The sequence below is a fragment of the Dama dama genome, chromosome 20 (genome assembly GCF_033118175.1).
Source record: "Dama dama isolate Ldn47 chromosome 20, ASM3311817v1, whole genome shotgun sequence".
In the NCBI taxonomy this organism is placed as follows: domain Eukaryota; kingdom Metazoa; phylum Chordata; class Mammalia; order Artiodactyla; family Cervidae; genus Dama; species Dama dama.
The window spans coordinates 77,351,563-77,363,825 of NC_083700.1; the positions used below are offsets into that span (position 1 = coordinate 77,351,563).

A 12,263-nucleotide genomic window follows, 5' to 3' on the forward strand; every position below is an offset into this window, starting at 1 on the left:
AAAACCATGGCATCCGGTCCCATCACTTCATGGCAAATAGATGGGGAAACCATGGAAACAGTGACAGACTTTATACTCCTGGGCTCCAAAATCACTGCAGATGGTGACTGTAGCCATGAAATTAAAAGACGCTTGCTCCTTGGAAGAAAAGCTATGACAAACCTAGGCAGCATATTAAAAAGCAGAGACATTACTTTGCTGACAAAGATCTGTCTAGTCAAAGCTATGGCTTTTCCAGTAGTCATGTATGGATGTGAGAGCTGGACTATCAGGAAAGCTGGGGGCTAAAGAATTGATGCTCTTGAACTGTGGTGTTGGAGAAGACTCTTGAGAGTCCCTTGGACTGCAAGGAGATCCAACCAGTCCATCCTAAAGGAAATCAGTCCTGAATAGTCATTGGAAGGACTGATGCTGAGGCTGAAACTCCAGTTCTTTGGCCACCTGATGTGAAGAACTGACTCATTGGAAAAGACCCTGATGCTGGGAAAGATTGAAGGTGGGGGAAGGGGACGACAGAGGATGAGATGGTTGGATGGCATCACTGACTCACTGGACATGAATTTGAGCAAGCTCCAGGAGTTGATGATGGACAGGGAAGCCTGGCATGCTGCAGTCGATGGGGTCACAAAGAGTCGGACACAACTGAGCAACTGAACTGAACTCAACTCAACTGAATCAAGACAACGTGGTATCTCATAAAAGGACAGAAATAGAGCAATGGAATAAAGCTGAGAGTCCAGAAATAAATCTTTACATTTTTAGCAAAATGGTTTTTAACAAGACATCTAGATATGAGGAAAGAATGGTCCTTTCAAAAAATGGTGTTATGACAAGTAGATATCCACATGTAAAAGAAAGAAATTGATCCTTTCCTTCATTCTATATATTCAAAGTAATCAAAAACCCAAATATAAAAGCTAAAACTATAATATTCTTATAAGTAAAACATAAAAGTAAAACTCTTCAACCCTGAATTAGGTAATGGCTTTTTAGATATGACACAAAAATTAAGTATAAAAATAGACAAACTAGACTTAATTAAAACTTAGAACTTTGGGGCTTCAAAGGATACCTCAAATAAGTGAGAAAACCCACAGGATGGGAGAAAATATTTGAAATTCTGTATCTTAAAAGAGATCATACACTATATAAAGAACTATCATAACCACCACAAAAATAGACAAGCAATCCAATTAATACACAGGCAAAGAATATTTCTCAAAAAAGATATATAAATATCTTTTCATGGCCAAGAAGTACATGAAAAAAATGCTCAAGATCATCAGTCATCAGAAAATGCAAGTCAAAACCATAATGAGTATCACTTCACATTCACTATGATAGCTTAAAATTCTGGATGGTAACAAGTGTTGACAAGGAGGTGGAGAAATTGAAACCCCTGTTAATACACTGCTGGTGGGAATATAAAATGTTCAAAACTGCTTTGGAAAACAGGCAGATTTTCAAATGTTAAACATGTTGCCATATGACTGAGCAATTCTACTCCCAGGTATATACCCAAGAGATGAAAACATATGTTCACACAAAAACTTATATGCAAATATTAGTAACAGCACTATTCATAATAGTCAAAAAGTGGAAACTACCCAAATATTCATCAACTGATGAGTGAATGTGGTGTATCCACATAATAAAATATTCAGTTCAGTTCAGTTCAGTCTCTCAGTCGTGTCCGACTCTTTGCGACCCCATGAACCGCAGCATGCAAGGCCTCCCTGTCCATCACCAACTCCCAGAGTCCACCCAAACCCAAGTCCATTGTGTCGGTGATGCCATCCAGCCATCTCATCCTCTGTCGTCCCCTTCTCCTCCCACCCTCAATCTTTCCCAGCATCAGGGTCTTTATTATTTGGCCATAAAAAGAATGAAGCACTTCCATGGAATCATGTTTTTAATGTAGACCCCAAGAAAATATTCTTTTATGATTAAAAAAAAAGAATGAAGTACTGATCAGCATGAATAAATGAAGTACTGATACAGCATGGATAAATCTTAAAAATAGCATGCTAAGTGAAAGAATCTGTTCACTAAAGGCCTTATGATTTTATTCATATAAACTGTCCAGAATAGACAATCCATAGACACAGAAAGTAAATCAATAATTTCCAGTGATCAGAGAAGGGAGCATAGGGAGTGACTGCTAAGGGGTATGGGGTTGCTTTTGGGAATGATAATAACGCTTTAAAATTAAATAGTGGTGATGGTTACATAACTGTGTTCATGTACTAAAAACCAGTGATTTGTATACTATAAAAGGATGAATTTTATGATATATGAATTATAGTCCAATAAAGCTATTGTTTTTAAAATACTTTTAGAGGTCAAGTTTATTTCTCTATAGCAGTAGCAAAAAGACAATGAATTGTTTGAAAAGATACCATTTAAGATAATCTCAAAAATATGCAGTTTCTGTGAATGAACAGAACAAGATGTTCAAGGACTCTTAAGAGAAAAATTATACTATTATAATATTATTATAATATTGTCATGTTAGAGAAGATCTAAATATATTGAGAGACAGTCATGTATTCTAAAACTGAATATTTACAAAGTATCAATTTCCTTTTAATTGTTTATAGACTCAAAACAATCTCAATCGAATCTCCATTAAATTCCTAACAAACTTTTTAGAACTAATCCCTATCAAGCTACCAACGGTATTTTTCACAGAACTAGACCAAAGAATTTCACAATTTGTATGGAAATACAAAAAACCTCGAATAGCCAAAGTAATCTTGAGAAAGAAGAATGGAACTGGAGGAATCAACCTGCCTGACTTCAGACTCTACTACAAAGCCACAATCATCAAGACAGTATGGTACTGGCACAAAGACAGAAATATAGATCAATGGAACAGAATAGAAAGCCCAGAGACAAATCCACGAACCTATGGACACCTTATCTTCGACAAAGGAGGCAAGGATATACAATGGAAAAAAGACAACCTCTTTAACAAGTGGTGCTGGGAAAACTGGTCAACCACTTGTAAAAGAATGAAACTAGAACACTTTCTAACACCATACACAAAAATAAACTCAAAATGGATTAAAGATCTAAATGTCAGACCAGAAACTATAAAACTCCCAGAGGCGAACATAGGCAAAACACTCTCCGACATAAATCACAGCAAGATCCTCTATGACCCACCTCCCAGAATATTGGAAATAAAAGCAAAACTAAACAAATGGGACCTAATGAAACTTAAAAGCTTTTGCACTACAAAGGAAACTATAAGTAAGCTGAAAAGACAGCCCTCAGATTGGGAGAAAATAATAGCAAATGAAGAATCAGACAAAGGATTAATCTCAAAAATATACAAGCAACTCCTGCAGCTCAATTCCAGAAAAATAAATGACCCAATCAAAAAATGGGCCAAAGAACTAAACAGACATTTCTCCAAAGAAGACATACAGATGGCTAACAAACACATGAAAGATGCTCAACATCACTCATCATCAGAGAAATGCAAATCAAAACCACAATGAGGTACCATTACACACCAGTCAGGATGGCTGCTATCCCAAAGTCTACAAGCAATAAATGCTGGAGAGGGTGTGGAGAAAAGGGAACCCTCTTACACTGTTGGTGGGAATGCAAACTAGTACAGCCACTATGGAAAACAGTGTGGAGATTTCTTAAAAAACTGGAAATAGAACTGCCATATGACCCAACAATCCCACTTCTGGGCATACACACTGAGGAAACCAGATCTGAAAGAGACACGTGCACCCCAATGTTCATAGAACTTGATAAGCTGATTTGAAAAACATATATGTAAAGATAAAGGGCCAAAAATGCTAAAGCACTCCTGAAAAAACTGGACCAAGAGGGAGGATTTACTCCCCCATTTACCAGATAGCAAGACAATTTAAACCTATGGTTATTACAGAAAGAGACAAAAAGAACAAATACAAAGCTCAGAAACAGACCCACACATATGTCAACACTTGGTATCTGAAAATATCAATAATAAGTATTTGTTGTTTTAAGCCACTAAATTTGGGGGTATCTCATTAACACAAAAATAGATAACAATAATCGCCTTTATTTTTCCTTTTGGCACAGAAGATTAACCTTCCCTGTCTCCTTGAAGTTAGGACTTCTTTTGCATCTAAAATGTGAATACAAATCATTCATGTCACTTCTAGATGGAGGCATTTAAAGTTAGTTCACAATTATCCACAATTTTCTTCATACTACATCAACTGGAAAAGTCCTATGTTCCAGATACAGAATGATAGCAGTTTCCTGAATTTAGACTTCTAAGTTTCTGAAACTAGTTGTGCTGGAGAGATGTCCTAAACCAGAGGAAACTTTACTTGAATGACAAGTAAATCTTGATCACATTAAGTCAATGAGATTTGGAGATAATTTGTTACCAAAGCATAACCTAGTCTATTTTTACAGATACTAGGCTCCAACTCACTAGTAATTAAAGAAACAAAAGGCAATTAGATAATACATACCCACCAGATGGGCAAAAATTAAAGTTTCTGATAACACTAAATTTTGGCAGAGATGTAGAGGAATGAAAGTAGGAATATAAATGGGTAGAAACATGCTGGGAAAGTATGGTATTATCTAATAAAGCTGATATCTGCAAGCCCTGTGATATAGTAATTTGACTAGGAGTTTTTTACTCTAAAGACACAGAGGATAAGATGGTTTGATGACATTATCAACTCAACAGACATGAGTTTGAGCAAACTCCAGGAGATAGTGAAGGACAGGGAAGCCTGGCATGCTGCAGCCCATGGTGTCACAAAGAGTCACTGAGCAACTGAACAACAAAAAGAAACTCCTACATCTAAGCACCATGACACTTGGAGAAGAAGAATCATAGGTGGTTTATTTATGACAGTAAAAGAAAGAAAGGAAGGGAGGGAAGGAAGGAAAGGAGGGAAGAAGAGAGGGAGAAGAGAGAAAGCAGAAGGAGGAGAGAGGGGGAAGGGAGGAGGGACAGGGAGGGAGGAAGGGAGAAAAAAAGAAAAAGGAAAGAAGGAAAGAAAAAAGGGAGAAAGGGAAGGAGAGGGTAGAAATGATCCAAATATCCTTAATCACAATGAGTAAAAAATAAAAGTATTATATTCATAAAACAAAATATATCCAATAATAAAAATGAACAGTCATTGTCAGCAACAGCATTCAACCAACAACAAAAAAGTTACTAAGCTCCCCTTACATGCTTGGCTCTGTTTCAGGTACTAGGGATACAACAGTGAATAAATTCTAATAAATTCTAATTCTGCACTCTAATAAAAATAAGACAGGAAAAAAATGATTAATAATAAGTCAGTAAGTATTTTTAAATGTTGTAAGAACATGAGGAAAAGCTAAGGAAGGGGAAAGTGTTTTGCAAGGTAAGATGTGCAATTTAAAATATGATGACCAGAGTAGACCTCATTGAAAAGGAGACAACTGAACAAAAATTGGAAAGAAGTGAAAGTAACAGATTAAGTCACGTGGCTATCTGGGAGAAGAGCATCCCAGTCAGAGCAAAGATGGTCTCTGATATACTCAAAGAATAGCAAGGAGACCAGTGTGGCTGGAACTGAGTGAATAAGAGCAACAGCAAAGAAAATGAGATCAGATAGATAGGAGGAAGAGGAAAAAAATAGATAGCACTTTGTAGGTAATTCTAAGGAATATTTGAGATTGGAGATTCTAGAGGAAAAAAGTGACATGATCTGCAACATGTTGTAAGCAGAGCTCTGATTACAATTTGAGACTGGATTATGGAGGGAAAAGGATGAAAGCAGGGAGACCAGTGAGGAAGTCCTTACAATAATCCATGTGGGACATGATGGCAGCTCAGATTTGGATGGCAGCCATGGAGGTGATGAGAGTAACTATATTCAGGAATTATTTTGAAGATAGACCAAAGAGGACTTCCTGACATAGTACATCTAAGATATGAGGGAATGGGAGATATCAAAGATGACTCCCAGGTTTTGGCCTGAACATCATGAAGGATGAAGATAGGAAAGGCTGCAGAAAGGGCTTGGGTAAGATGAAGATTCCATTTGGAGCATGTTGAACTGGAGATGTCTGCTAGACATCCAAGTGGAAATGTTGAGCAGGCAAGTCTTTAGACACAGAAGTCTAAAGTTCAGGGAGATAACTCAAAGTTTCACCTATCATTTTGGAGTCATCAGTGCACAAATAAAGAGAGTGCATGAAATCATCAAAGAGTGTAGGCAGAAAAGAACTCCCAAGGACTAGAGCTGAAGACAATCTAAGGTTAAAACCTCTGAGAGCAGAAGAGAGACCAGCAAAGGGGACAGAAAGTAATGGCTAGGGAAGAAGCAGGAAAAATCAAGACTACATGGTGTCCTGGAGGTCAACAAGGAAATATCACAAAGAGCAAAGGGTGATAACTGACAATGCTACCAACAGGTGACGTAAGATCAAAGGTGACAACTGACCACTGAATTTGGGAAAGGTGATGTCACCAGTGACAGTGGGCAGAGTACTGAAAGCAAGAGTGACAGAAGTAGGTTTAAGAGAGAATGTGAAAAAGGAATCAAATGATAGGGAATATAGACATCTCTTTTTAAAAGTTAATGCTTTAAAAGGGAGAGGAAATGGCTTAGTCTCATAAACATGATGTTAAGCAAGGGAATCTATGAAAGGATGCCTCCTGTGTGCATATAATTTTTTAAATAAAAGGAAAATTGTGATTAGGAAGGAACAAGCAAAAAGGTTCTGGGTATTGGCATGTTCTCTTATTTGTATGGTGAAGAATGAGTATTTGCCTTGAATTACCTGTTACAATTAAAAAACAGTTACAATTACAAACTAGTCAATCCTAAAGGAAATCAGTCCTGAAAATTCATTGGAAGGACTGATGCTGAAGCTGAAATTCCAATACTTTGGCCACCTGATACAAGAACTGACTCACTGGAAAAGCCCCTGATGCTGGGAAAGATTGAAGGCAAGAAGAGAAGGGGATGACAGAGGATGAAATGCCTGGATGGCATCACCAACTCAATGGACATGAGTTGAGAAGGCTCCAGGAGTTGGTGATGGACAGGGAAGCCTGGCGTGCTGCAGTTCATGGGGTCACAAAGAGTTGGACACAACTGAGCAACTGAACTGACTGGTTACAGTGATTTGCTATATTATTTGTAAACCAGTACCAACATTTGTTTTATGTACTCTTCTCCCTGTATACGTCATAGTTCAAAATATCTACAGATTAATAAGATCATGTGTGTGAAAAGACAAGTAATATCACTATGGAGTTACAGAAATTTTAAAAAATACTTGAGGAGGAACACTTCAAATTATAACCAGACCAAATTTGAACTGAAACGCCAAAAGGTTATATGTACTAGGTCTGTCCAGGAGGTGAACATTTGTAATTTAATTAAAAATGGAATTTGTAAATCACATAAAAATATTAAAAGAATTAGAGCAGACGGTAAGCCCTTTTCTTCATTTTTAACTCCACAGGACATGTTTTTTAGTATGCATTTGGCTCTCAGTATGAAAAATGCAGTACAGTATCTGCCAAGGCAATTCTTTCCTTTCTCTGGATATTTTTTAAGTTCTATTTCTAAGACCCCCTTGGGATACTGCCCTTCACAAACACAAACCTTTTAGTTATATAACAGTGATCTAACTGAAGACACGGCTGTTTTCTCTCGGTAATTTCATTACAAAAGAAAAGTAGAGCTTCTGCCAACTAGAATGGCTCTCCCAAACCATGAATGAGTTGGACTGTGAGCAGATCCATCCACTGTTTTCAGTTGTTTTCCAAGAGACTGGAAGCCAGGATATTTGAGTTCTACTACTCTCTGTTCATTCAACAACCAATTTCCTTAACTCTTTGGGTATCTCTTTCAAAGGCGATGATCATCTGCTTCACCAGAGACTATGATGGAAGACAAATGCCTGAATAATTGATGGCACTTCCAGTCCAAAGGTGAAAAGGCAAGGAAAATACATTTAAATGTGTTTATAAAAGAGTAGGTGCGTACTAAATCACTTCAGTCAAATCCGACTCTTTGTGATTCTATGAACTACAGCCCACCAGGCTCTTCTGTCCACGGGATTTTCCAGGCAAGAATACTGGAGTAGGTTGCCGTGCCCTCCTGAAGGGATCTTCCTGACCCAGGGAACTACCTATCATCTCAAGTCTCCTGCACAGGCAAGCAGGTTCTTTATTGCTAGAGCCACCTGGGAAGCCCCCATAAAAGACTGCTTCAAATTTATTCCACTCTTTCAAACAGAATAAAGAGCATGTGCAGGGTGTGAGCACATTATTTTATTTTAGATCAACACCACCAAAAAGAGCCACAGACATTTATAAATCTATCCTAACTACTGATGACTAAGCCTCAAATAGTTTTGAATTACAAGTAACAACAAAAGCTATCCTAACATTCTGTCTGCTAAAACAAGTCAACAGTTGGTTGTTGTCTGCTTTTTATCAAAAGGAAATAAAAATATCAGTGACACTTTATAGTACACACTTCCTGTACAACTTTGTGTGTGTGTCAATTCCTAATTTCTAGCTTATCTGTTTAGTTAACCTCTGCTATTTTTCTGGGATTCATTCCAAGACAACTAAAATCCATTACTAAAATTGGCATCTATGCTATTGAGCTTAATTTCAGACAGGCTCTAAAGTGTTCTGAAACCAATTTTTAATATTCTGCATACAATATCATGCTAAAAAGTAACAAACACTGTTCAAGAACAGAAACTGACAGGAAAGCTGCAATTTTTGGTGTCCTCCAAAACAATTTTTATTTCCTCCAAATATACCATACTGAAAGTAAATAGGTACTATGCTAAAGCCACATGTTTTTGTTGCAGTGTTGCAAATATTAACTTCAAGTTGAATGTGATTCTTTAAGCTAGACTGAAAGATGATCTAAATATTACATATAAACTATATATGTCTAAGCTAAAAAAGTGTTTTTCTCTTCAAATTTTGGTTGAAAAGCCTTAAACGCATAAACCATAAGTGCATAATACAAAAAAATGCCAAGATCAATACAGATTTTTTTTTAATTTCATGAAATTATAAACTTAGTAACGTTCGCAAATGTTAAAAAGTCAGAGAGTTATAAATTTTTAAGCTGGGAAACATCTTAGATATTATCAAGAGACCCTCAGAATTGTAATCCAACCCTCTAACTTGACAGATGAGGAAACGGAGACCGAAAGAGGTTAAATGAACAACAGCTGTCAGGGTAAATACAAATCATACCAAAAGCCAGATTTCTGGCTCCCAGTCCAGAGCTCTGAAAGAGCATTTGTCTCAACATATTTTAATACTTGAGGAAATGAAGGTTAACAGAGGACACTCGAGGCAGCCCCTCAATATAATGAACCCCCTCTGGCTTAAAAGAGCCAGTTTCCTCTTGTCCTTGCAAACCCAAGTTCTAGAAATAGCACCCCAAATAACGACTTTCTCAAATGGCCTCATCCTACCTGGGGTTTCCAAAGTGATTCCTCAGCTGGGTCTCTTTTTCTCACACCTACAAGTTCCTTTAAATAAGTGCTTTGGTTGGGATTGGGTTTTGTTGCTTTGTTTTGCTCTATTAATATGCTTGGGGAGAGCTTAGATGGTGGAAACAGAAGCTCTGGGCTAAACCACCCCTACAGCACATTTTTTCTTTTGTCATCCAAACCAACAAATCTTTCCTCCTCCGGGCCCCAGGGCTTACTGGTTTCCGTCGCAGTCCCTTCAGTTTCCAAAGTAGCGAGGAGACCTGGAAAAGAAGTTGGCCGGATGGCAAGTCCTTTCGGGGGCGCCGGGCAGGTTCGCGCCCAGGCTGGGCCGAATGCCCTCGGCCGCGCGCCCCGATGCTCCTCGCCCAGGGTTACTCCGGGGCGCCTGCCCCGGGGAAACAAGCGTCCCCGCCGACCCTCCGGTGACGCCGCCGGACCCGCCCCGGCCTCTTGGCCCCCAGGTGGCCCGCGGGCTCCTGCCGCCCGCACACGCGCCCGAGCGCCTGGCTCCTCGCCCGGCCAGGTGCAGGAAGAGGGAGCGGTGGGGGGCGGAGAGAGGGTGGGATCCCACCTCGAGGCCCAGGTCCCAGCCAGGCGGGGGCGAAGATGACGGCGGCGCGGGGCTCGGACACCTGCGTGGCTCGCGCTCGGACGGCCGTGGGCTCCGCGGTGGGCCGGCTCCAAAGTCGTCGCGGAAGGTGCCGGGAAGCTCTCCGGGGAGAGGAGGCAGCGGAGTGTGGAAGGAGGGGCCGAGGGGGAGCGGAGGGAGAGGCGGGAGTCGGCGGAGAGAGGTCGGGGCAGAGCCGGGTGGCCGCCTGCGCGCCCAGCGCCCTCCGCCACCGCTCCCCGGGCCGGAGGAGCGGCCCCCGAGCCGCCAGGGCGGCCGCGTGGGTGACGGGGGTGGCAGCGGGGATGCGGCTGCCCCTGGCGGCGGGCACGAGGAGGAAGAGCGAGGAGTTTGGAAAGAAGGAACCCCTGCCCGCAGGGAAGCCTAGAGGCCAGGCAAACCCACGAGAAAGGTGGCACCGCTGCTTTCCCCAACAGTCAGCTACCGTGCGGACACTGAACCGCGACTCTCAGACCCTGGGCTGGGCGTTGGGATTCCCTCTGTCCCTCCTACTTCCAGACTTCCGGGCCTTTGGACATGAGGTGTGCAGAATGCTACAGTAAAGATCCCTATAACTGAGGGGAGTGGGAAAGAAAAGCGAAATGGAAAGATCAGAAGTGGTCAGGTAGTGAGTTTCCTGTCACCAAGAATGATTCAACCAAGCACTTCGGTCATGCTTGTCAGGAAGGCATGATTCTTTTCAATCTTGAAATTCAATGGCGTATGACGTAGTAAGTTTAAAAAAATCCGTCCTTGACCAGTCTGATTCCAACCCCAAAGTAATAAGCACTTTTTTGTTCTCCACTCAAAGTGTTCACTCACTGATTTGTTTATTTATTAATACATTTTTTTGTTGAGACCCTACAGAGTGACGCACAGCATGCTAAGTGCAGTTACCATGTTCCTTGAACTTGAAGCTATGACAAGCAAGTATTCATCTAATTACCAATTGTGATGAGTATATGAAGGAAACCAACAGAGTGTGGAAGAAAGAATAAAAGGGAGTAGACTACTCTAGATTGGGTGAATGGCTCATTTTCAAAGGTCTCTAGAAATGAACTTGCGTAACACCCTCACAGGATCATCGGAGACACAGACAACTTAGCCCAGAGACCGGTAGAGCCAAGAGCAATGCCTCCCTGCTCCCAGACCCAGCCTCTTACTTGGCCAACGCCTGGAGCTTTGTAAATGGAACTTTCCCCAGAGAGGAATATCCTCCCAGGACCACTGTCACTTTAATGGAGACAAACATTTTCACTGGATGAAAACAAGAATTAGAGTAGAGATACTGACTTCCCCAAATTGTTGCAAAATAAAACAATACAACAGAATCCTAAATTATTTGATATGAACTAGCATTTTAGTTTTCTAGGATTGCCTCAACAAATGACCACAGACTCGATGCTTAATATACCAGAAATGTATTCACTCTTCTGGAGGCCAGAAGTCCAAAGTCAGGGTGTTATCGGGTCCAGACTCCTCCCAAAGCCTCAGGAGAGAATTCTTCCCTTGTTCATTCAGCTTCTGGTGGCTCCAGACCTCTATTGGCTTACAGCTAAATCTCTCCAGTCTCTGTCCATCTTCACATGGCCTTCTCCTCTGTATCTGTGTCTTCTTCTCTGTCTCCTGTGAAGACATTTGTCTTTGGATATGGAAACCATCCAGATGATCAGGATGATCCCAACTCATCTTCACTTGGGACTTCCCTGGCAATTCAGTGGTCAAGAAGCCGCCTTCCAATGCAGGGGATGTGAATTCGATCCCTGGTCCAGGAACTAAGATCCCACATGTCTTAGAGCAACGAAGCCCTCGTGCAGCAACTAGAAGACCCAGCATAGTCATGCATACACACACACACACACACACACACACAAGTGTTTACCTATTTGCTCAGCAAAGACCCTTTTCCAAATAAGGTCACAGGTACTGGAGTTTAGGATGTGGACATATGTTAGGGAGAAGCCACCACTCAACACACTAAAACTAGTTAACTAATAGATACCAAAATTATTGTCTACTGTGGTATCACAGTATCATTCGAGGACCACCATTTAAAATTGTATTAATACTAAGTATAATGAATTATTGTACTGTGAAATGCTAAAATTAAGTGTCATTAAACTTGGGTTCATGAGGAGTAACTGTTGTAAGGAAAAGAAGTTCAAAGGCC

At 40.6% G+C, this 12,263-nt stretch overlaps 1 protein-coding gene across 2 annotated transcripts in view; it reads right to left on the reverse strand.

Moving 5' to 3' along the window:
- The window catches only part of LEPR (leptin receptor), a 90,942-nt gene extending 80,591 nt beyond the window's left edge, over nucleotides 1-10,351 (reverse strand). The window contains exons 1-2 of one of the 2 annotated variants that reach the window (XM_061121682.1): nucleotides 10,058-10,351; nucleotides 9,702-9,746 (exon numbers count right to left, since the gene is read on the reverse strand). The gene's annotated coding sequence lies outside the window, so the exon portion shown is untranslated. The remainder of the gene's footprint in view (nucleotides 1-9,701; nucleotides 9,747-10,057) is intronic. The other variant, XM_061121681.1, reaches the window with a different exon arrangement.
- Between the last annotated feature and the right edge of the window lie 1,912 nt (nucleotides 10,352-12,263).